Source organism: Lycium barbarum, chromosome 12 (assembly GCF_019175385.1).
Source record: "Lycium barbarum isolate Lr01 chromosome 12, ASM1917538v2, whole genome shotgun sequence".
Taxonomy (NCBI): Eukaryota; Viridiplantae; Streptophyta; class Magnoliopsida; order Solanales; family Solanaceae; genus Lycium; species Lycium barbarum.
The window spans coordinates 24,878,013-24,905,210 of record NC_083348.1 but is presented as its reverse complement, the minus strand read 5'-3'; the positions used below and the strand labels follow the sequence as shown (position 1 = coordinate 24,905,210).

Below are 27,198 nucleotides of genomic sequence, written 5' to 3'. Positions count from 1 at the left end.
TCATGTTATACTTGCGGAGTACATCGAAGGTTTCCTGCAAATGCTTTAAATGGTCCTCTGTTTCCAGGGACTTGACCACTATGTTGTCAATATAAACTTCTATTGTTTTCCCTATTTGTTCTTCGAACATTCCATTAACTAGGCGTCGGTAAGTTGCACCGGTATTTTTTAATCCAAAAGGCATGACATTGTAATAGTAAGTCCCATATCGGATAATAAAGGATGTTTTTTCTTGATCCTCCGGGTGCATCCGGATTTGGTTATACCCGGAGTAAGCATCGAGAAAACTTAACATCTCATGCCCGGCCATCGCATCAATCATTCTATCGATGTGAGGCAACGGAAATGAATCCTTCGAGCATGCTTTGTTTAGATCCTTATAATCAATGCACATTCAAAATTTATTACCTTTTTTCAGCACCACTACTACGTTAGCTAGCCAGTCCGGGTATTTTACCTCCCGGATAGAGCCTATTTTTAAAAGCTTCGTTATCTCATCCTTTACGAAGGCGCATTTTGCCTCTGCCATAGGCCTTCTCTTCTGCTTCATCGGGGGAAATCTCCCGTCTAAGCTGAGCTTGTGAGTTTTTACATTCGATGGCACACCTGTCATATCTATATGGGACCATGTGAAACAATCGGCGTTAGCTCGAAGAAATTTAATTAACTTGTTCCTGAGCTCTGAGGTTAACCTCGTGCCCAGGTATACCTTTCTATTCAGCAGACATTTGGACAAGGTGATTTGCTCCAGCTCCTCTACTGTTGACTTGGTCGCATCCGAGTCATCCGGCATGACGAATGATCTGGGTACACCGAAATCATCCTCTTCATATCCCAGGTCCAACCTCGTGTGCTTTGATTGCTATTTGGTATCCTTTCCCCCGGTTGAATCTTCTTCCTTTTGATTCGATTTTTGGGCTGAGGTGTCGCTTCCTCGACCGCGAACATCTCCCTTGCAGCAGGCTGTTCACCTTGGATGATTTTTATCCCCTCCGGGGTCGGGAATTTCAGCAGTTGATGTAATGTCGACGGCACGGCCCTCATGCTTTGTATCCAAGGTCTACCCAGCAATGCATTATACTTCATATCTCCTTCGATTACATAGAACACCGTTTGCTGGATAGTGCCATCAATGTTTACCGGCAATGAGATCTCCCCCTTTGTGGTTTCGCTCGCCATGTTGAACCCGCTGAGTACCCGTGCTACCGGTACGATCTTATCGAGTAGCCTTATTTGTTCGACCATTCTCCACCGGATGATGTTAGCCGAGCTACCTGGGTCAATCAAAATACGTTTAATTTGAGTTTTAAAAATAAGTATAGAGATTGCCAATGCATTATTGTGCGGTTGGATGATGCCTTCTGCACCCTCATTGCTAAAAGAAATTGAACCCTCGGGTAAATAATCCCGGCTGCGCTTCTCACGCACAATAGAAACCTTGGTCTATTTCATCACCGGCCCTCGTGGGGTATCGGTACCCCCCGATTATCATGTTGATTATATGCTGAGGTTCTACTAGTTCGGCCCATTTATGAGTCTCCCTTTCCTTGTAGTGACTTTTGGCTCGTTCACTTAGCAATTCTCGGAGATGGTCGTTCTTTAGTAACCGAACCACCTCCTCTCTTAGCTGACGACAATCCTCAGTTCTGTGTCCATAGGTTCCATGATATTCACACATCACGCTTGGGTCCCGTTGGCCCAGGTCGGACCTTAGTGGCCTCGGCCATCTTACATCTGCGATACGGCCAATAGCTGAGACGAGGTCCGAAGTGTTGACGTTAAAGTTGTACTCCGATATCCTCGGCAAGTCTTTGTTGCTGGCCGAGCTTCCGGCATCGCTCCTGAATGAGAGACCTCGACTGTTCGACGGGCGCTCGGCCCGTTTGTCAGCCCGACTGGAGAAATGACTTGGGCCAACCCTAGATTTTTCCGACCTGAAGCTTGGTTTTTCCGAATGAGAGTATGGCCGATACCTTTCCCTCGATGGTCTAGCCTCCGTTTTCTTAATTCTTTCGTTATCTTTCAGAGCTTGTGTTTATGTTTATGGGCCCCGGGGGAAGCTCGAGTTGGTCATCCTTTACCCGAATCTTTGACTCGTATTGGTTATGGAGGTCCGCCTAGGTCACAGCCTCGTGTTCCAGCAAGTTTTCCTTTAATTTGAACGAAGCCGTCGAGCTCCGAGGATTGAGCCCCTTTGTGAAAGCTTGTGCAGCACATTCCTTCGGAACCGGAGGGAGCTCCATTCTTTCCCTTTGGATCGGTTGACAAATTCACGCAATAACTCATCGTCTCTTTGGGCTATATGGAAATTATCCGCCTCACGGGCCTGCACCTTTTTGGCACCGGCGTGAGCTTTTATGAAAGCATCGGCGAGCATTTCGAAAGAAGTGATCGAATGCTCGGGCAAATGGTACGTGCAAATGGTCGTACCAAGTCAATGCTCCCTTTGACAGAGTTTCCCCAAACTTTTTCAGCAACACAGTTTCGATTTCATCCTCTTCAACGTTATTTCCTTTTATAGCGCAGGTGTATGAAGTCACGTGTTCCTGAGGGTCCGTTGTGCCGTCGTATTTCTGGATATTCGGCATCTTGAACCTCTTCGGGATCAATTTCGGAGCCGCACTCGGAGAAAAAGGACTCTGAATATACCTCTTCGAATCCGGTCCTTTAAGAATAGGGGGAGCCCCCGGTATTTGGTCCACCCAAGAGTTATATGTTTCCACCCTCTTTTTGGTCGAGTCTACCCGCTTCGCCAATGTTTCGAGCATTCTCAGAACCTCGGTGGATGAACCAGCTCTGGACCCATTGCTCTCAACCATCCGTGTCTCATCCCTTCTGGGTTCAGCAACACCCTTCGCCTTCTCCGCGGTCGTTTTATCACTTCTGTTTTGCAACTGGGCTATTGCGATTCCTTGTTCAGCAATCGCTGCTCTCTGTTTCTGCAACATTTCAAAAATTAAACGTAAGTCAATATTATCATCCGGGGTATCCGGTACTTTTCGGCCTTGTGTCCGGGACAAAGTAATTGAATTGTGAGTATTTAAAGGATCGGTGGTCGGTGGGGGCGGGATTCTCCTGATTCACGGTGTTTTGCCGGTTGAGGCCCTCCCTCGAATTAACGGGGTTCGGGTCAGCGGGATTCGCTAGTAATCCTCGTGGCCCACTGTCTTCATTTTCGGCCACAATCTCGTTGTTGTTGACGTGACCAGATTGTTCACTGTTAGCCATTTGGTCCGTTTTTACAGAGACGAACAAAAGATATTTTTGATTCTGACGGGTAAGATAGAAATCAAGATCAAAGACCACTATTATCCTAGCCCCACGGTGGGCGCCAAACTGTTTACCCCGAATTTAGGTAATCAATTAAATTTATTGGTAAGGTATAGGATATGTGGTTGAGCTTTAATCTATTTGGTTGAAAAAAGATGTATATGGATATGCTAAGAGGAAGTGAATAATAAATGATGGTTTGCACTAAATATATGTATTTAATGATATATGAATATTGTTAATCCAATAAAGCTAATGAACAGAACACTCAATCCAGACCAAAATCAGAGAATGAGAGAGGGAGATTTATATATTTTGCCATTACAATGTTCTAGAACTCAAGAAGTCAACCCTTGAAAGTAAAATAATGTCTCCTATTTATAGCTTTGCCTTGTGGGCCTCTTACAACATAAAGCCCTTTTGAATAAAGAAAAATCCTAAAAAGGATAAGGTTGGGTCGTACGGTCTGACACCCGTACGATTAGCAGTACAAAGTGGCAGAACGGTATTGACGCATGGCAATTGTGTAACGGATTACCCTGACCAATGGCCAAGATCAACCGGACCAACGACCACGATCAACCGGGCCAACGGCCACGATCAACTCGGCTATGGAGAAACCGGACCAAACGATGTCCTTCGCTTTCTTCGGATCAAGTACTCCTCCGGTCCCAAAAGAAAGTCTTCATGCTCGTGCTTGTTTCTTTCTTCCCTCGGTATCCGGTCTCACCAATCTACCATGTATCCGATTTTTACCGTATACAACAATGGTGTCCATCAGTTAGCATATGGGCTTGGACCGATGCAGATGGGCTTGGACCGATAGCAATATAAAACCCTATAATTAAAAAATAAAATTGTGTAAGTTCAAGAATTTCGAGAAAATGGATGACGAATACATCCAGCGATAAAGAATCTTGATGAACATCTTTCCGGTAGTTTAGTTCCTAAAGACTACATAATTTGAACCTAACCAAAATCGGACTAGTAAGAATTTATTCTTTTTTTGGCCATAAATGTGAAACCTCTTCATGATTATCTTTTAATAAAACCATCTGTTACTAAGACCTTCGGGTTTCTTGAGAAAAATGTGTCAAAACTGAAGTCTCATATAAACTTTTGTTTGCTTTATCAAATAAATGTAATTAGTGGACTTTAGAATTCATTATTATATCATGAAGGTACGCCTTTTCACATCTCCTGATTAATTAGCCATTGATTATGCATTTTACGGATCCTCTATATCCCCATGTTTATAGTTATACAAATTTTAGTTCGATTTTGGAATAGTTACATCAAACTAGCTGTGAATCTTCAAGTATGTATGCCTTCTCTTTGGCATCTCAGGTAATATCTATTGTCACTTAACATATGTCTCTATTTCACCTAACTGAACTTGGATAAATGTCTTGCATGTGTTTGAGTTGTTTGAGGAGACAGTTGATTGTTAGTTTTCAAATTTATTTGAAAGTAATTTTTCAGTATAATTATATTGTGATCCGTAATGATAATAAATATCGGTCGAATAGGCTCACCGTTCATTAGTTTGAGCTTGCATTTTTTCCTTCAATTTCAGCAACTCATTACACACTTAATATCCCCTTCGTCCCAAAAAGATTATCTTCCTTTCCTTTTTAGTCTGTCCAAAAAGATTGATACCTTTCTATATTTAGAAAAAATTTAATTTTATAACATGATTTAAAGCCACACAAGTATCTAAGGCTTGTTTTGGACCACACATTTCAAAAGTCTCCTTTTATTTCTTAAATTTTGTGTCAAGTCAAACTAAGACAATCTTTTTGAGACAGAGGGAGTATAGTATTTTTAACACATTTGTACAATAAATTAGCATGGGATACACGTGCGTTATACACGTGCGTTATACACGTGCCAAAAACTAGTTGTTTATACACATAAATGGTGCTAAATTATTGTTATGATTCATGGTCTAAAACATGAAAGGGACAAGCAAAACTAACAATTGGGTTTCGACAGCTACCAACCAACACAGAAGTTGGAGTAAGGTCCATATTCCAAGAAGGTTAATTAAAGCAAAGATACTCGTGTTTCAAACGAAAATGTGAACTTCCACAAAACACACATTAAACACATTTGAGCATGAGAAATGTCGCTTTCTTTATTTTTTTCTCTTTTTTGGGGTACCTTTGCTAGCTGTATCTGTGCATGATATAACATAGAATATTAAAATGGAGCCTTTATATATATAGTATATGGCAAAGATAGAAAGGGCAGAAAGAGACAAAAAGAAAAGAGAAAAAGATAATACCGAAAGTTCGACAAAGCCAAAGATGAGCATGGTCCAGAAGCAACCAAGATAAGAGTCGGATAGGTAACCTCCAAGCAGTGCAAGGATAAAGACTGTCCCTATAAAGTTTGTCACTGTGTTTGCAGATTTTGACAATAAAAAGTGCATCTCATTTATCACATATGTTATGAGGTTGTTTCCAACTGATGCTTTTTGTATACGGTAAAAATCGGATATATGCTAGACCGGTGAGACCGGAGACCGAGCATGAAGATTTTCTTTTGGGACCGGAGGAGTGCTTGATCCGAAGAGAGCGAAAGACATCGTTTGGTTCGGTTTCTTCATAGCCGAGTTGATCGTGGCCGTTGGCCAGGTTGATCGTGGCCGTTGGTCCGTTTGATCGTGACCGTTGGTCCGGGTGATCCGTTACACAATTGCCACGCGTCAATACCGTTCTGCCACATTGTATTGTCAATCGTACGGGTGTCAGACCGTACGAACCAACCTTACCCTTTTTAGGGTTTTATTTTATTCAAAAGGGCTTTAGGTTGTAAGAGGCCCATAAGGCAAAACTATAAATAGGGGCCATTACCCTACTTTTAAGGGTTGACTTCTTGAGTTCTAGAACATTGTAATAGCAAAATATATAAAATTTCCCTCTCTCATTCTCTGATTTTGGTCCGGGTTCAGTTGTTATTCTTTAACTTTGTTTAATTAAATAATACTCATATATTATTAGATACATATATCTAGAGTAAATCACCGATTATTATTCGCTTCTTCATAGCATATCCTTATATATCTTTTTTCAACCAAATAGATCAAAGTTCAACCACATATCCTATACCTCATTCATAAATTTAATTGATTACCAAAATTCGAGGTAAACAGTTTGGCGCCCACCGTGGGGTTAGGATAATAGTGGTCTTTGATCTTAATTTATCTCTCACCCGTCAGAATCGAAAAAAATCTTTTGTTTGTTTCTGTAAAAACGGACCAAATGGTTAACAGTGGACAATCTGGTCACGTCAACAACAACGAGATTGTGGCCGAAAATGAAGACAACAGGCCACGAGGATTACGAGCAAATCCCGCTGACCCGAACCTCGTTAATTTGAGGGAGGGCCTCAACCGGCAAAACACCGTGAATCAGGAGAATGCCGCCTAGCCGGCCACCGATCCTTTAAATACTCACAATTCAATTACTTTATCCCGGACACAGGGCCGGAAAGAACTAGATACCCCGGATGATAATATTGACTTACGTTTAATTTTTGAAATGTTGCAGGAACAGAGAGCAACGATTGCCGAACAAGGAATCGCAATAGCCCAGTTGCAAAACAGAAGTGATAAAACGACCCCGGAGAAGGCGAAGGGTGTTGCTGAACCCAGAAGGGATGAGGCACGGATAGTTAAGAGCAATGGGTCCGGAGCTAGTTCATCCACCGAGGTTGTGAGAATGCTTGAAACATTGGCGAAGCGAGTAGACTCGACCGAAAAAAGGGTGGAAACATATAACTCTCGGGTGGACCAAATACCGGGGGCTCTGCCTATTTTGAAAGGACCGAATTTGAAGAGGTATATTCAGAGGCCTTTTCCTCCGAGTGCGGCTCCGAATTTGATCCTGAAGAGGTTCAAGATGCCGGATATCCAGAAATACGACGGCACAACGGAACCTCAGGAACACGTGACTTCGTGCACCTGCGCTATAAAAGGCAATGACGTTGAAGAGGATGAAATCGAATCCGTGTTACTGACAATGTTTGGGGAAACTCTGTCAAAGGGAGAATTGACTTAGTACGACCATCTGCCCGAGCATTCAATCACTTCTTTCGAAATGCTCGCCGATGCTTTTATAAAAGCTCACGCCAATGCCAGAAAGGTGCAGACCCGTAAGGAGGATATTTTCCTTATAGCTCAAAGAGACGTTGAGTTATTTGTGAATTTGTCAACCGATTCCAAAGGGAACGAATGGAGCTCCCTCCGGTTCCAGAGGAATGGGCTGCACAAGCTTTCACAAAGGGGCTCAATCCTCGGAGCTCGACGGCCTCTTTCAAACTAAAGGAAAACTTGCTGGAATACGACGCTGTGACCTGGGCGAATGTCCACAACCGATACGAGTGAAAGATTCGGGTAGAGGATGACCAACTCGAGCTTCCCCCGGGGCCCGTAAATATGAACAAAAGTTTGGAGAGACCAAGAAAGAATTACGAACCGGAGGCCAGATCATCGAGGGAAAGGTATCGGCCATACTCTCATTCGGAAAAACCAAGCTTCAGGTCGGAAAAATCAAAGGTTGGCCCGAGTCATTTCTCCGGTCGGGGTGATAAACGGGCCGAGCGCCCGTCGAACAGTCGAGGTCTCTCATTCTGGAGCGATGCCGGAAGCTTGGCCAGCAACAAAGACTTGCCGAGGATATCTGAGTACAACTTCAATGTCAACACTTCGGACCTCGTCTCGGCTATTGGCTGCATAGCAGATGTAGGATGGCCGAGGTCACTAAGGTCGGACCCGGGCCAATTGGACCCGACGTAATGTGTGAATATCATGGAACTCATGGACACAAAACTGAAGATTGTCGCTAGCTAAGAGAGGAGGTGGCTCGGTTACTAAAGAACGACCATCTCCGAGAATTGCTCAGTGAATAAGCCAAAGGTCACTACAAAGAAAGGGAGACTTATAAATGGGCCGAACCAGTAGAACCTCAGCATATTATCAACATGATAGTCGGGGTACCGATACCCCACGAGGTCCGGTGATTAAACGGACCAAGGTTTCTATTATGCGTGAGAAGTGCAGCCGGGATTATTTACCCGAGGGTTCCATCTCTTTCAGTAACGAGGATGCAGAAGGCATCATCCAACCGCACAATGATGCATTGGTAATCTCTATACTTATTTTTAAAACTCAAATTAAACGTACTTTTTTAATTGACCTAGGTAGCTCGGCCAACATCATCCGGTGGAGAGTGGTCAAGCAGCTAAGGCTACTCGATCAGATCGTACCGGTAACCCGGGTACTCAGCGGGTTGAACATGGTGAGCGAAACCACAAAGGGGGAGATCTCATTGCCGGTAAACATTGACGACACTATCCAGCAAACGGTGTTCTATGTAATCAAAGGAGATATGAAGTATAATGCATTGCTGGGTAGACCTTGGATACATAGCATGAGGGCCGTGCCGTCGACATTACATCAGCTGCTGAAATTCCCGACTCCGGAGGGGATAAAAACCATGTGAGGCGAACAGCCCGCTGCAAGGGAGATGTTCGCGGTCGAGGAAGCGACACCTCACCCCAAAAAATCAGATCAAAAGGAAGAGGATTCAACCAGGGGAAAGGACACCAAATAACAACTAAAGTACACAGGGTTGGATCCGGGGTATGAAGAGGATGATTTCGGTGTACCCAGAGCATTCGTCATGTCGGATGACTCGGATGCAACCAAATCAACAGTAGAGGAGTTGGAGCAGATCACCTTGTTCGAATATCTACCGGACATAAAGGTATACCTGGGCACAGGGTTAACTTCGGAGCTCAGGAACAAGTTAATTGAATTTCTTCGAGCTAATGTCGATTGCTTCGCATGGTCCCCTATAGATATGACAGGTGTGCCACTGGAAGTAACAACTCACAAGCTCAGCTTAGACGGGAGGTTTCCCCCAGTGACTCAGAAGAGAAGGCCCATCCATGGCAGAGGCAAAACACGCCTTCGTGAATGACGAGGTAACAAAGCTTTTCAAAATAGGCTCTATCCGGGAGGTAAAATACCCGGACTGGCTAGCTAACTTAGTAGTGGTGCCGAAAAAAGGTAATAAGTTTCGAATGTGCGTTGATTATAACGATCTAACCAAAGCATGCCCGAAGGATTCATTTCCGTTGCCTCACATCGATAGAATGATCGATGCGACGGCCGGGCATGAGATGTTAAGTTTTCTCGATGCTTACTCCGGATATAACCAAATCCAGATGCACCTGGAGGATCAAGAGAAAACATCCTTTATTACCCGATATGGGACTTACTGTTACAATGTCATGCCTTTTGGATTAAAAAATACCGGTGCAACTTACCAACGCCTAGTTAATGGGATGTTCGAAGAACAAATAGGGAAAACAATAGAAGTTTATATTGACGACATGGTGGTCAAGTACCTGGAAACAGAGGACCATTTAAAGCATTTTCAGGAAACCTTCGATGTACTCCGCATGTATAACATGAAGCTCAACCCGAAAAAATGTGCCTTCGGTGTCCGGTCTGGTAAATTTTTGGGTTTCATGGTATCAAACCGGGGGATTGAAATCAACCCGGACAAGATCAAAGTCATCGAGGATATTGAGGTGGTGAATAACGTCAAAGGAGTACAGAGGCTCACCGGAAGGATAGCGGCGCTGAGTCGTTTCATATCGAGGTCCTCGGACAAGAGTCACCGCTTCTTCTCCTTACTGAGGAAGAAGAAAGACTTCGTTTGGACACCGGAGTATCAAAGAGCTTTACAACAATTAAAAAGGTACTTGTCCAGCCCACCGCTATTGCATACACCAAAAGCGGACGAGCAGCTGTTTCTCTACCTTGCTGTCTCCGAGGTAGCGGTAAGTGGCGTTTTGGTCCGAGAAGAATACGCAATTCCCTATATATTATGTAAGTAGAACTTTTGGGGATGCGGAGACCCGTTATCCTCACTTGGAAAAGTTGGCATTGGCATTGGTAAGTGCTTCTAGAAAGCTCAAGCCTTACTTTCAATGCCATCCGATATGTGTAGTGACAACTTACCCCTTAAAAAAATCACGCACAAATCGGAATTATCAGGTAGACTAACTAAATGGGCCGTAGAAATTAGCGGATATGATATCGAATACAAACCTCGGACTGCCATCAAGTCCCAGATCTTGGCCGATTTTGTGGCGGACTTCACCCCGACTATGGTCCCCGAGGTTGAGAAAGAACTTTTGCTAACCTCGGGGAAATCCTCGGGTATTTGGTCGCTACATACGGATGGGGCCTCGAACCTCAAAGGTTCCGGGCTAGGAATCGTCCTTAGAACCCCAGCCAGAGATGCCGTTCGACAATCCATTAGAACTGTTAAATTGACTAACAATGAAGCCGAGTATGAGGCTATGATTGCAGGTTTGGAATTAGCCCGGAGTATAGGGGCCGAAATAATCGAGGCAAAGTGTGACTCTCTTTTGGTCGTTAACCAGGTGAATGGTGTCTTCGAGGTCAAGGACGAACGGATGAAAAAGTATCTGGAAAAAATCCAAGTGATACTACACCGGTTTAAAGAATAGACCGTGCAGTATGTACCAAGGGAGCAAAACAGCGAAGCCGATGCATTGGCCAATTTGGGATCTTCAGTCGAAGGGGAAGAAATCAACCCCGGGACTACGGTGCACTTGATGAATTCAGCAATAGAAAACGGACATGTCAAAATAAACTCTATGGGTTTAACTTGGGATTGGCAGAACAAATACGTCGACTACTTGCGAGACGGGAAACTCCCGAGTGACCCAAAAGAGTCACGGTCGCTAAGGACAAAAGCTGTGCGTTTCTGCTTAGTAGACGGCCAATTGTATCGACGGTCGTTCTTCGGACCCCTGGCCAAGTGTTTGGGTCCCGGAGAAACGGAGTATGTGATGAGAGAGGTGCACGAGGGGACCCGCGGCAACCACTCCTGTGCTGAAGCTCTGGTCCGAAAGATTATCAGAGCCGGTTATTACTGGAACCGGATGGAGGAAGATTCGAAGATTTTTGTCCGGAAATGCGACGGGTGTCAAAGACATGCCCCGATGATACATCAACTCGGGGAGTTGCTGCATTCGGTGGTGTCACCTTAGCCTTTCATGAAGTGGGGAATGGACATCGTTGGTCCACTGCCATGGGCACCAGGTAAAGCCCGTTTTATTCTGTTTATGACTGACTATTTCTCCAAATGGGTTGAAGCTCAGGCCTTCGAAAAAATTAGAGAGAAGGAGGTCATTGACTTCATATGGGACCACATCATTTGTCGTTTCGGCACCCGGCCGAGATAACTTGTGATAATGGTCCTCAGTTCGTGGGCGGAAAAGTTATTGATTTTCTCGAAGGATTACAGATCAAGAAAATCGTATCAACTCCATACCACCCATGTGCAAACGGACAGGCAGAATCCACGAATAAAACAATAATTCAAAATCTGAGGAAAAGGCTTGAAGCGTCGAAGCATCACTGGAGGGAAATACTACCAGAAATATTGTGGGCTTATAGAACCACATCGAAATAAAGCATGGGGGAAACACCTTTCTCGTTGGTCTACGAGACCGAAGCCCTCATTCCCGTAGAAGTTAGTGAACCGAGTCTCCGGTTCAGGTATACCACCGAGGAGTCAAACGAGGAGGCCATGGCCGTAAAACTCGATCTCACGGATGAACTTCGCGAAAACGCGTTGGTCCGTATTGCAGCCCAGAAGCAGAGAATGGAAAGGTACTATAATCGGAGAGCCAATTTTCGACATTTCCAAGTTGGGGACTTGGTGCTTCAAAAAGTTACCTTGAACACCAAGAATCCCAACGAAGGAAAACTAGGTCCGAACTGGGAAGGACCGTACAAGATAACCGAGGTAACAGGCAAAGGATCGTATCAGTTGGAATCCATGGACGGACAACGGTTGCGCAATAACTGGAATGTGACTCATTTGAAGAGATATTACTGCTCTGGTATGGGCACCTCGTGTTTTACTGTTAACCCTTTTTCTTTTTTGCAGGAAGTACCGGATAAAGCTAGAATCTAGGTCTGAAAACACGTGTTGCACTCTTTTCCTTAGTACGGTTTTGTCCCAAAATGAGTTTTCCGATAAGGTTTTTAATGAGGCAACAAGTACAATGTGTTACTTGACAAAGACAAGGACAAACGTCCGAAAACTCGGGGTCACGGCCTACGAGTGGGGGCTTAATAGCGCTTGCCCGATCATGCAGCTCGGATAAGCGCTAGGGGACTATTATACCCCGGTTAGTGAAAAACGGTGGAGCTCAACAAATCAAAACCGGACCTTCTATATTAGTTTTCGATGTAGGGACCAAACGATCAGAATGAATTGTTTCCACTCAATATTTGCTACGGCAAAACTAAGACTGGACCTTCTACATTAGGTTTCGATGTAAGGACCAAACAATCAGAATGAATCGTGTCCATATAGTATTTGCTGCGGCAAAAGCAGAAGGAAACAAAAGTTTCATATCATGTATGTACAAATACTTGCAATACAAAAATTATCGAAACTTCGGATTACGATATTTCGGATGTCTTCTTGCTAAAACAACCTACCCCGGTGATTATTGCCGTATTTCGGCATTGCTTCATTCATATAACTTTATTCCGAGTACTACGGTCGAAATTCGATAAAGGCAACAAGGTCACAGTGAGCCGAGCCAAAATCTTTAAAATCTTTCGAATGGGGACTGCTATATCAAATTTTGCTAAGGCTGGGATTTAGGTGTCTGAAAAGCACCGGCCCTAAAAAATAGCCGAAAAACACCGGCCCTAAAAATGCTTATCGTGATTCGGAGACGTTTGAATTCACAAAGCATTATATAAGTTCCACGGGCAAAACTCGATCAAACTCCCGGACAAAACGTACCGGACGAAGAGAAAAGCCGATATTCAGGCACAGTGCTAGTCCTTAAAACGGACTGACAATTCGGGCAAAATCCATAACTGACATTCAAACAAAAGAATAAAGAAAATCAAGAAAAATGCATGTTCCATTTATACAAAGGTTTTTACATCGGAAACCCCTACAAAGGCAAAAAAATAAAATGAAAGGCTAAGTACAGGCCCTGGTCTATCCGGTATGGCTGGATCCGGAGTGTTCGGACACTGTCCGCTCGGAGTCATCAGAGTCACTCTCGAGGGCTCTCTTAGCTTCTTCCTCGACCCTTTTAGCTTCGAGTATCAGGGCCGAAAGATCTGCAAAACCATGTCCGGCTTGCTCAAGGGTGATCCTCCGAGACTTCCACCGTTCATACTCCACAACAATCGTGGTATGAGCCTCGGCAGCCTCCACACTCTTGAGGGTTTCTGCCAAATCGGCCTCGGCCTGGGCTAACTTTGCCACCAGTTCATCCTGATCTTCTTCGAGGACCCTTTGGATTTGAGTGGCCGACTCGAGCTTGGCCTGGAGAAGGTCATTAGCTTCGGTCGTCCCCTCAAGTTCGGTTTTCAGATCATCACATATCAGGGCCCGGTCCTCTACCTTTCGCTCAAACACCCTCATCCGCTCTTTGTACTGGGCACTCTCAGATTCGAGAAGCCGATGCCTTTTGGCCATGCTCGTGGCATCGGACTTGACCGAATCCAGCTCCCCCCGGAGTTGAGAGATGGTGGTTTCGAGCTCACCAAGCCTTGAAAAAAAGCGAGCATTGTCCTGGATAAGGCCTACTTTATCCGCTTCTAGAAGCCGGTTCTTTTCGACCATCTCGGCCAGCTCATCCTTTAATCGAAGATTTTCAGCCTTTGTCGCGTCGAACTCGGGTTGGAGGTTGGAAAGAGTAACTGCTCGAGTCAGCTCATCCTGCTTCACCCGTAAAAGGTGTTGAAACTTCTCCGTTTCTTGACCTTGGGAATCCAGTTGGCCCTTGAGATCGTTAACCTCTTGTTGAGCATGGATGAAGGCTTCGTTAACAAGCACCACACTCTGTAAAAGAAGCAAGTTAAAACTCGGATAAACGAGAAACTAAAATTCTCAATGAATTATGCAAATGATGGCTGATAAACTTACTCGATTTCCCGCGTGCATGCCCTCATTAATGAAACACTACCAGGGGACTCCATTCATCTTCCGTTTGTCCGAGTCTGAGACGAGCGGCCTCAGGTAGCTTGCTACCTCCACCGGGCGAGGCAAAAAGCTACAATCCTCGGGAACGGTGATTACGGCCGATCTGGTCCTCCTGGGTTCCACGCTTGGGACCGGGAAGACACACACCAGGCTATCCTTAGCTCCAGTCTCGGTGGTCCGGTTCGCCGCCCTCGTGGCTCGAGGGATCGGGAGATGTACGAAGATAGCAGCTTTGCCGGTAGCAGGAGGAGTGTCCGAGAACATGTCATCAAACTCATCCGACCTTGAAGCCGGAGTTGGAGAACTCGGAGCTGCCTCAGCAGCTTCGGCAAAGGCAGGCATCTCCGAAGTTGCAGCTGTCTCATAGTCGGGCAACGGGTCAACAACCGTTGGAATTTTGGTCTCGGGGACCGGCTCAGTTCTTTGACTGACCTCGGCAGCAGGTGCCTTCCCGAATCTTCTTGTCCTTTGCAGGGGGGTTTCTTCGAAAGAAGCATCACCTGAAATATCAACGAATTCAATCGAACTTAGAGGAGTCGGGTAATGAATTTCTTCCCCACCTGTGTGTAATGCCGGAGCTGAAGGTCCTTCGCCGGCTGAAGGAAGTGATGAAGCAGCGATACCCTCCTCCGGAATGGAAGCCACGGAAGGGGCCATATCGATCCTTCGAACGAGGAGCTCGAGCTCTGTTTCATCCCTTAAAGTTCTAACGACGGTCCTCGCCCTTTTCTTCGATTTCTGCCCTTTGTCCGAGGGATTTTTCTCTTGTTGGCGGCAGCAATGATACGGGATGTACCCGCTGAGTCGAACTCGGGTGCGACCGGAGAGGGTTCAGCTACTGATTCCGGTCTCGGGTCCACCGAACCCTTGGGCAAACCTGAAAGCCGAAGATGTTATACAAAGGAGAGGCAGAAAAATGTCATGAATACCAATAGAAGCAAAGTATTACCGTGGTTTTGAGCGACCCATCGGACACAAGAAAGGAGTCCCCATGTCCGAGCTTCGTGGGTATGTTGGCTGAGAAGAGCAGTAACCCATTCGTTAAGGTTCCGGACAGCCGGAGGTATCCAGCCCACGGCTAGTATAAATAAGAGGACAAGTACTGAGAATGTGGAAGAACTTGAGTTTGACAAAGCATTCAAAAGCAATTATTAGAAGAACTGAGACTTACGATTATCATTCCACCGCTCCGGAAAGGGCATGTAACTGGCCGGAATAATGTCCTTGGTCCTCACCCGGACATAACGCTCCAACCAGCCCCGGTCTCTGTCTTCGTCTATTTTTGAAAAAATCGGATTCCGGCTATGCTTAGCGAGTTTTATTACACCAACCCGGAACAACCTCGGGGAGTATAACCGTATGAAATGGGCTAGCCTGAACCTCTTTTTCGTATTATTGGCCAAAAGCCGGAGGCAGGCCATGGTCCTCCAAACGATCGGACCAATCTGGGCCAGGGTAACGTTGTAAGTCCGACACATATCTAAAATAACCGGTCGATCGGGGGGTCGAGCTTGAGGGTGAAAGGATAAGTATAAACGTACAAAAAGCCCCCCCCCCCCGATGGTCGGTGACTGACTTATCTGGTCTGGGGGTGAAAACTTGAACCAGACGGTTATCCCATCCGCAATCGGCCCGGACTAAATCGAGTTTGTCCTCAGTAATGGACGAGGGATATTGCCTTATATCAAACCCTCCATCGGAAACCAGAGAAGGTTTCTTGTCACGACCCAACCCCGTAGGCCGCGACTAGTGTCCGAGCTGGACACCTATACGTACCTAATAACCCAAACCAGCATATAAACGAAATATACAAATATAGAAGTCAAACGACGTTATTAACTATCGCAGATAAACAGATATAGCGCGTGGAAGCCGATGAGGCTATCACAGAAATACATCAACCCAAAACATATACACAACCCACAGGTATGTCTACAGACCTCTACGAATAACATCAAAATCATAAGACGGGACAGGGCCCCGTCATACCCCTGAATAACATATGCATGTACAGTAGAAAAGTCTGTACCAAAATATGGGCTCCGGACAAGAGAGCACTCCAAGACAGCAGAATAAAATCCTAAGCGGGCAGATCAGCAAATCGAGCGTCTGTACCTGCGTGGCATGAAACGCATCCCCCGAAGGAAAGGGGGTCAGTACGAAATATGTACTGAATATGTAAAGCATGAAGAACAGTAAACGAAATCATAACCGGAATAGAAAGTACAAAAAATGAGTGCAATGTCCAGATTATCAGAATGCATACTTACAAAACATAAATAATGCACGCTCCAGAATAGGGAATAACTCCGTAACATATCATATCATATCAGATGGCCATATCATGTCATATCATATCATATCAGAATATGTGTACATGGCACAGAATACTCCACAACCCATGTACATGTATACCTGCCCCCTCAAATCGAGGCACGGCGAATAATGCAGTGGAATACGCTTGATAACATAACCTGGCCCGGACTCAGTGAAGGAAGCATTGAGGCATCCAGGAGTAGAGTAGTGAGAAACTATATGCATCATAAAATATTTACAAAGACTCGATAGAATAGTCCGAATGATAGGTCATTTAGAAAAGAAGTCAGACGAGAGTCATAGTACGTACCTCTCGGATATTCCGATGAACTATGTCAAAACAAGACTTTTGGGATTGTTTGTATATGTCAAAATATATCGTAGGACTTAATGGAATGGTTAAAACAATTATCTTTTAGTAAACAGAACAATAACTAAAGATTTCCTTTACATATTGCTTGAAAACAAATCAATAGCACAATAGGAGAGGATTTGGAAATAGTGGGCCCACACCTCGGGTCAACTGAGGTGGCGCACACAAATTACGTACATAAAGCTTTATGGAGCCACTTATGAAGGTTTTAGTGTAATCCGGTTCCATTAGGGCAAATTATAGATGTTTAGGCAATTGTCTCAACAAGGCACGAAGTACTTAATTCAATTCTATTGAATGAAAAAAGGGCAAATTCAAACTCGGATTTCTAGAAATAGAGTTATCCCCGAGGCTCGTATCCAAACCTATTATGTCTAAGACATGCCAAAAGAAGGAAAGGTAGAGCTTTACATACCTTATTTGCCCTTTACGCTTGTCCAAACTCAAATCCCGTTTCCTCCAAAATCTACAATTGGCCACAATTACCAAATGTTAACTATAAGCCTTTAGGACTTGAATCTTAAGTTACCACTTTTCTACAGATATTTGGGCAGCATCTCCCCTGTAAATTCAACATCCCCGAGATTTTAACTCGGCCAAAAGTGTCAACAACAACACCCACAGCAATACCAACAATACCAACAATCAATACAAAACACATTCTAACATAAATAGTCTCCCTTTCTACATAATGCAACAACTTCTACTCCAACTTCACACTTTCAAACCAATATCAACATTTTCATATTCATTTACTAATTAAAGATCATTCAAATGAAATTCGGAAGCATTTCATATTGTTTTACAAATTATACAAAAATTCCACCGAAACCATAATCCATCCGAAACCTTCAACCTTCGACATAAATATTCACAACACATTTTTATCTTCCAATTTCATTAACAACAATCACAATTCGCACCTTAACAATTTCACTTTCATAATTACATAAATCTACCATAAAATCACAAAACTTCCTACAACAACTTAACAACCAATCTTTCATGTTAATATGGACTAGCATCCCTCCAAATTCACCAATCAACACAACAATTCACATTTAGGACTCCACTTCCATACTTACATAAAACTATATTAAAATCACATAATTTCCTATAATAATTTACAACAATTTTTCATGCCAACTTGAACCATTTTTCTTCCATTTCCATCACAAGGCCTCAACAACACAATTAACATAACAAATAAAATTTTAATCATCCCTATCCATCAACACCATTTTCGGCCATACACACACATACCTATAACACACAATTTTCATACTCTACATTCCTTTCCACATTCTACAACACATATATATATATATATTTCTTCCAAGACAAAAGAAATAAAATCTTACCTTTTTCTTCCTAGCTTCTTCACTTGACCAAGGTGCTAATTCGACGAAACAAGCGGCCTATCTTCCGAAACAACTATACCACGTTGTAGAGGGTCCTTGAATTAGTAGGAATACCACAAGAAAATAATTTTTGGAACAAGATTATAAGGGGAAAAATTTTTAGGGGATGGCCGAATGGCCTTTGTATTTTGCTCTTCCTCTTTTTGTTTTCTCCTTCTCAATTTTTTCTTGAAACTTCTAATGATAAGGACCCCTTTTATTTAATTTATCACGTGGAATTTAAGTGACATGGGCTTGGGCCATGTAGTGGCCGGCCACCCCTCACTTTTGGGCCTTGTTTTTTTTTTCTCTTTCTAGCCCAATTAGTTATGGGCCCTATTTTGTAATTCCCGAAACTAATTTCCGAAATTTCCAATTTTGCCCCTAGCCTTCCTCGATATTTCCACATTAATATTTCATGGACAACACACATATATTAATTAAAATCAACATATGACCTTATTTCTTACAAGTCAAAATTATTTCGAATTTTCCGAATATGCAAAAAATACGGGGTATAACATTTCTCAACCTCGAAATCTTTGTTATAGTTAGGTTTGGACAGTACAATGTCCAAAGCAGTGGGTTTGAAGGCGATCTTCCCCTTGGGTTAAGAAGTTGGCTCGGTTCCTTGAGATGAAACCGAGGGAACATCATGGGAGGTGGTTTCGGTGTTAGCAGACATTTGGAGATTATGAAAAAAGAAGATTTGGCAAATTCGAAGGGGAAGTTAAAAAATAGGAGTGAGGGAATAGTCAAGAAAGAATTCAAAATGGTAAAAGAGTAAGTAGAAGCAGCAGCAACACACTCTACAAAAACAACTAGTGAAGAAGTTGGCAGAGTTGTTTCCGTTATCGTAATGTAAGCATTGAAACAACAAGAAATATGAGTTCAAAGATGATGAAATGAAGAGAAGTAAAAGGATGAAGTGAAGAAATTAAATGGAAAGGTGAAGTGAAGAACTCAAAATAGAGAATGAAATGGATCGTAAACTGAAAAAATGAAGCAGTGGAAGACGTTATATAGACATGGATCGAGGCGGTTACAGATCCCAACCAACCGGGGAGTGCCATGTGTCCCATAATTAATAAGATGTGACTTGAAACGACGTACGTGACGGCGGTTGTCAGTGCTGACCATCCGGGATGAGACACGTGGCGGATGACAGAGGGACGTGACGCAATTGTTCCTGCCAAAATGAAAAGATAACAACGGACAAATGGAGCCACCGGTTTCTTGATTCATCCACTTCCCGTTACTCTGATAAAACTACGGTCCGGAAAGTGTGTGAATGTGGTCATTATTGTAAGCTAAGAACATCAAGGACCCAAGATAATCCGGGATGTCATTTTTGGCATTGTAAAGTGCCCGAAGTAAGTGTTTTTACAATTTTTTAGGGTTTAATTTTTTTCACATTATCTACATATTTTACTTTAAAAACTTATTTTCTTGTAATGTTTATAGGAAATGGGTGATTGCAAATATTTTCGTTGGGAAGATAGCATTCCCGTGGATAAAACGGTGGCGGCGAAGATTAAAATGCCTCCTATTGATAGAGATACCCCAACCTCACGTATCTCTGGAGATACCGTGAAGTTTGACTTGCAGTTTAAGCTTATGGAAGCTCAAGAAAAAATTGACCTTTTGGAGGTCTTGCTAAAAGAATCCAAAGGAAAACAAAGATTTTTCAAGGCTAACCTTAGAGACACTCAACACGAGAAAAATTCTTTGATAGAAAAACTAAAATTTTGGAAGATTATTTCTGCTATGTTGTTGTTGTTTATTATTTCTATGTATTTTGTTTATTAAGTTTAATATTTCTATGTATTTTCTATTTAGTTTGTTATATTTATGTACATTGTTTTTACTAGTTGCATGTTTTCATTTATTATGTAATCCGCACCCTTTATGTACTAATTTATTTGTGTTTTTTTTTTTAAAATTGTGAATTGTTGAAATTTTTATGTATTATTAACTCTAAGAATAGTATATAAATTAAAAATAGACTATAAGAATCAAAGCAAATTAAAAACATACTAAAAATATTCAAATTGATGACTTCATCATAGACTAAAAATACAAATTAACTGCATTAGTCCGAAACCTAAATGACCCAAAATCTAAGAGAGTGAACCAAAATATCCCTAATCATCATCAGAATAGAAGTCCTCAATATCGTCCTCAGAACAATATTTTGGGTTTCTTAAGACATCTTTTTTCTGTAGATATTAATTCTCTACTTGTTGATGATGCTTGTTCTTCGGCCAACTTTAGCATGTAAAATCTATAACGTCTTCCTAGCATTCTGTTGTTTTCTTTTCTAATCCATTGTACGACAAGCTCGCAAGTTTCTGGACCTACTCGAGGCATGGTTATTGAGTACCTTGTTGGGATTTGAGCTGTTACACCTCGCACTTTTAGAGCATGAGCATGCCACATACTTCACCGTATTAATGGAATATCGGAGATGTCCCATGAAGTTTTGTAAGGTACAAACCATAGGAAGTACGTAACAATGCAGTAAAGGATGAATTACGACCTCGTAAGTCGTAACCGGGAAGGACAACCTTGAAACCAAAGGACATGACCATTATCGAGTATGATTAATGATAAATATCATGTATGGAGAGTTTCGGAACCGGGACCAAGAAAATCGAAGAAAATAAGTTTGTCGAAAATTTGGAAAAAAGTTGGCAGAATTTGGACAGAATTTTGGGTCAACTTTGGAGGGGTATATCTCCAGGTATATTAGGAGTTTTAAGGTGTTTTAAAATCCTAAAATGAAGTTTGTCGAGTCTAGTTTTTAACGCAACAAACTTCTCATCCAAAAGACATCGGAGTAAGGAGTAATGGCCATTTTAAGATAACCCCTCAAACTGCCAAATGGCTCCCACTTGGGAAAGTCGGTTCCACCGACTTTCAAGGGGTATAAAAACCCCATCAACCCCATTTTTTCATCATTTTACATTTTCATGAGTCCTATAAACCTCCTAACACATCCCCAAACATTTATAACCCATTAAATCAAGAATTTAACAAGATTTCGCCGGACTAGTCCATGAAAGGTGATTGTTCTTGCTTCTACTTGATGTTGTGGTGAGTTTAGTCTTGAAGAAAGTTGTTGTGGCTAAAGTTCTTCAAGTATAAGATAGTTTCTTCATCCTATCTGTTATGTTGAGTTGATTTGAAGGTTTAGCAAGTCTTAAAAGTGAAAATAGTTATAGAGGAAAGGTCATAAAGTGTTGTGTTGTAGTTGTTGTGTTTATGGACTGTTTTGAGCATGTTATGGCCATGTGGTTGGGTTGATTTACATGTATATGGATGGTATCTAATGTTGTTGGTGTGTTGATAAGATTATGCTCCTTGATTGGGAAGAAAGGAAGTGTATATTGTTGTTGTATGTTGAAAAACATCGTGTGGGACGTTTTATGGAATATTTTGGTATTGATGATGATGTGGTTGATATTGGTATTGCTATTGTTGTTGTTTTGTTGGTATTGTGATTTCGGGCTAGAGATATAAACAGGGGAGATGCTGCCCAAATTTCGGCAGATTTTAAAAGGAATTAATTTGAGGGCTTAAGACAAGCATATGACGATAAGCCTAACAATAATATGAATTCTCTTGAATGTTGATTTACGAGCTTAGAAGGATAAGAGTTAAATAGTTAAAGTTAAGGCGACCAAAAAGGTATGTTAAGGCTAGTCCCTTTCTTTCAAAAGGCATGATTCCTATGTTATGATTCCATATGTGTTTCCATAACCTTCTTACTTCCAAAAGTTAGCAGTTCTTGATTCTTAAAAGCTTCTTATGATACTAAAGATGAGATGTTTTCTATGATGAACATGATGATGATGATTCTAATTCTAGAAATTCCAAAGCTTATGATTTTAATGCTATTATGAGATTATTCAGCATATTTCATAATTTTCTCGATTTTATGCATTGTTGTTGATCTTACCTCATGATAATTTTTCCTTCGGGGTGAGATATAACTATGATGATTGTTCCATAATATAAATCAGAGGTTTTATTTGGGCTCTCATGCATGCTACTTATATTATATATGTATATGATATATATATATATATATATATATATGTATATAGGGGATATGGGGAAAGGTGAGGCGTTATATATGCATAGCCACCTGATCAGTAGGTATATTATGATATCGTCCGGGACGCGGGATATATGGATAGGTAGATCGGGCCGTTCATTCCGCGGCAATATATATATTTATATATAATGATGATATGATATATGGATCGGGCTGCACGTTCCGCAGCAATATAAAATATTTATGGATCGGGCTGCACTGTTACACCTCGGCAATTTCATGTGGTTGCATCATGAATAGACTAACGTCAGTTAAGTCGAGCACGAGACCTTCACGACTACAAGAGGGTGATTGGCACCCTTAATGTTTATACGATTTGATTTTTTTTAGTCATAGGACTTGGTGAAACTAGGTTCGTCAAAGGAAGTGGAGTGTAAGTTATGTTTGGGGAGAATTTCATGGGTGTCGAACTAACGAATATTTAGTAAGCTCTTTAGTACGAGTTATAATGTCCGTTAGATATTTAAGGATGTGTTACACAAGTACCAAGAAGGTTTCATAAGGATTCGACGTCAAACGAAGTGATGAGAGCGAATCCGGAAAAGTATGGATTATACGGCCATACATACGGACCGTATAATTTGTACAGCCGTATGTCTGCCCGTAGAACCCCTCCAGAAAGGGGTAAGTTTCTGGAAGAAACATACTGTCCAATAAACGGACCGTATAAATCATACGGTCCGTATAGTGGACCGTATATTTCGGGTCGGGTCCGAATTTTATTTTATATATGTATGATTCCTCTTTTGTTTTCTCATTTCTCATCTCTCCAACACCCCTTAAACCTCTATAACTTTCTCCATATCACACTAACACATAGTCAAGAGAGAAATCAAGGATCAAACATCAAAAGTTGGTAGAATCAAGGGTGTGAATGCTTCCTAAGGGTTGATAGAAGTTGAGAATCTCTTTGGTTTTGAAGTGGAGTTCTTCTCAAGTGGAGTATTCTCATCCAAAGATCATCTCTACATAACTAAAGGTGAGTTTTACGATTATTTCATGTTAATGATGTTGAGGAAGTATTATGTGAATGATGAGCGCGATGTTGTATTATAGTTATGGTTATGGAGGATCTTGGGGGTGAATTTGGAAATTGAATAACATCTAGCCAAGGGAATTTATGTGTTATGATATTATGGGCGTTGCTATGATGTTTGGGAGCTGTTTTATTATTTGAGGGAAAGTTGTTGAAACAAACAAAATGCTGCCCGATTTTCGTTAGCCTTATTCGCTTTAGTTCAGGCTTAAGTATACCTTCAACAATCTAACCTTCGTGCGAATCCTTTTGTATGTAGAATTGTAAGCTGGAAGGAGAGCTCTTAGTCGACATCGTTAAGAAGATACAAAGGTATGTAAGGCTATCCCCTTTTTTTTTCAAAGGCATGACTCTTGTTTCATAATTTCTTCCCTATACTCCCATGACCTTCTTATATCCCTAAAGATTAAGTTTGAAGAACTTTAAGAACTTCTTACGAGATACGTTCCATAACGATAAAGATGACTTCATGATGCAGATATTTCTATGCTTATGGTTTCATTGATACTATTTTTCCTTGTTGCCTCACATCAAAATACTAGTTCCTTCAAGGTGAGCTGTAATGGTGAGGATGACGCCATAAGGTAATCGGAGGTTCACGACCTTACGTCACTCTGATAAAGTGCACTTTTGTTTGGGCTCTCATGCATCCTGCGTATATTATATTTGTATATGATATGTATATGTATATAGGGGACAGGGGGAAAAGGTGAGGCGCTATAGATGCATAGCTACCTGATCAGCTGGTATCTTATGATATCATCCCGGACGCGGGATATATGGGTAATGGATATGGCCGTTCGTTCCGCGCCAATTTATTGATATATGGATCGGGCTGCACGTTCTGCAGCAATAGATGATATGGTGATATTTTTACGAGCATGCTTGCATGACTCCGCCTTAAGAGGCAAGCAGTCACCGGTTATTTTCTTACCTTTATTTTATCTTCCTGTTCCTTTGTTATTTTATGATGCATGCCTTACATACTCAGTACATTGCTCGTACTGACGTCCCTTTCCTTCTTGGACGTTGTGTTCATGCCCACAGGTAAACAGGGGGACGACCCAACTTCCTAGGAGCCAGACCAGCTTCCACAGGAGCACTTCCATAATCCGGAGGTGCAATTTTTGATATATCCTTTTGTGTTCATACTTGGATATGGTGGAGTCCTATCCCGTCTTCATGATTTCAGAGTTTCATTTAGAGGCTCGCAGATACTCATGTGTGGGTAGTGGATGTTATGTGACACTCATTGTATATTCTGTATACTATTCTTCTGCCGCCGCGCGGGCTTATGTATACATGTATATGTGTACATGTTTTATGGAGTCTATATGTGTACAAGTTAAGACGATAGTAGTATGATGCGTGGTACTCGGTAGTCAGCTCCGGGTGCCCATCATGGCCCACTAGTCGGGTCGTGACAAAAGTGGTAGTAGAGCACTTTCGTCCTAAGGTGTGTGTACGAGCCGTGTCCAGTAAATTCTTGTTTATGGGTGTGAAACGCGCCACACTTATAAACAAGAGGCTGCGGGGCATTTAGGAATAATGACCGTCTTTCTTTTCATAGATCGTGCGATAGAGCCATAATGTAAGATTTTCTTTATTCTAATTGTGCGTTATGATTTCAATGATGCCACCAAGAAAGAAGCAAATCCACACAATATTAAATGCCGCGGGGGAAGGTACCAGCCGAGGACCTCCAGTTGAGTTGGGACATAGCGAGGTTCAGAGTGCTACTCCCTCACATGCCACTCCCACTCCTATCCCTCCAGCAGCAGAGGAGCATGAGAGGTCCCTAGCTCCTCCCCCTATTGCTCCAAATCAGGACTTACGAGATGCCATTCAGTTGCTAACTCAGTTAGTTGTCGCGCAGGCTCAGTGGCAGGGTGCAGGTCCAAGTGATAGGGTGACTAGTGCCCGAGCCCGTGATTTCATGAGCTTAAATCCTCCAGAATTTTTCGGATCGAAACCGGATGAAGATCCACAGGGCTTTATTGATGAGGTATTGAGGACGTTGAGAATTATTCATGCTTCGTCTACCGAGTCCGTGGAGTTGGCTTCGTATAGACTCCGGGACGTAGCTGTTTTATGGTATAACAATTGGATTTCTTCAAGAGGGGAAAATGCACCTCCCCCAAAATGGCAAGAGTTTATGGTTGCTTTTATTCGGCATTATTTGCCACCCGAGGTTCGTCAGGCTCGTGCCGATAAATTTTTGAATCTTAAGCAAGGGAATATGAGTGCCCGGGAATATAGTCTCCGGTTTAATTCATTGGATAGGTATGCTCCGGACATGGTAGCAGACATGGGAGACCGGGTATATCGATTTGTGAGGGGCTTAGGGCCACACTTATTTAAAGACTATTTAACAGCTTCGCTATTTGAAGGGATGGACATCTCGCATATTCAAGCGCATGCCCAGAACCTGGAAGAGCAACAACAACCGCATAGGGGAGATTGAGATATGGATAGGGACACGGTAAAAGGACTAGATCAGTGGGTGCTAGCAGTGAGTACAGAGGAGGCCAGGGCAGCAATATTCTAGATATTTAAGCCAGTCTCCATCTAGTGCACCTCCTCGGTTTGCGGGCTAAAAGTTTGACCGCCCTATTTATTCTGGGCCGAGTCAGGGTTCGGGAGCTTCAGGTTCCCAGTATCGTGGTGATTCTAACCAGAGGAGACCGTCGGTACCATAGTGCAGTCAATGCAGTAAGTTACATTTGGGTCAGTGTCGCCGAGGCTCAGATTCTTGTTATGCCTGTGGTCGAGTTGGCCACATGATGCGTGATTGTCCATTGAGGAGCGGCTGAGATGAGGCCCAACCTACAGGTTCAGTAGCTGGTTCTTCGTCGACCGTGCACCCCGTAGGGCAGGATTTCCAGGTTTCAGCGGGCCGTGGCAGAGGTAGAGGAGGAGCCTCTAGTTCGAGCGATCCCTAGAACCGTATCTATGCATTGACCGGACGACAGGAATTGGAGACCTCTCCCGACGTTGTAACAAGTATATTGACAGTATCTTCTTATGATGTGTATGTATTGATTGATCCAGGTTCTACCTTGTCTTATATTACTCCTTACATCGCTGGTCGTATCGGGATAAAACTCGAGCCAATCAAACCTTTTGAAGTGTCCACTCCAGTTGGTGATCCAGTATTAGCCAGACAAGTGTATAGAGACTGCGTAATTGTAGTGTGTGGCTGGCACACTGTAGCTGATTTGATTGAATTGGAAATGCTGGATTTTGACGTCCTTATGGGCATGGAATGGTTAGCTTCCTGTTATGCAAATGTAGATTGTAGGGCTAAGGTGGTCCGGTTCCAATTTTCGGGAGAACCAGTTTTAAAGTAGAAGGGTAACACTACATCTCCAAGAGGCAGGTTTATTTCCTACCTCAAGGCAAGGAAGATGATTGCCAAGGGCTATATTTATCATTTAGTTCGAGTTCATGACATGAAAGCAAAACCGTCGACTCTTCAATCTGTTCCGGTAGTAAGCGAGTTTCCAGATGTATTTCCGCACGAGCTTCCAGGTCATCCACCAGAACGGGAGATTGAATTCACTATTGATGTATTGCCGGATATTGAGACAATATCTATCCCTCCCTACAGA

The 27,198-nt window shown here is 42.7% G+C and overlaps 1 pseudogene; it reads right to left on the bottom strand.

Annotated features, from left to right (window-relative positions):
• LOC132624174 (protein NRT1/ PTR FAMILY 4.3-like) overlaps positions 1-14,338 on the bottom strand; it is a 59,314-nt pseudogene extending 44,976 nt beyond the window's left edge.
• Positions 14,339-27,198: the final 12,860 nt, after the last annotated feature.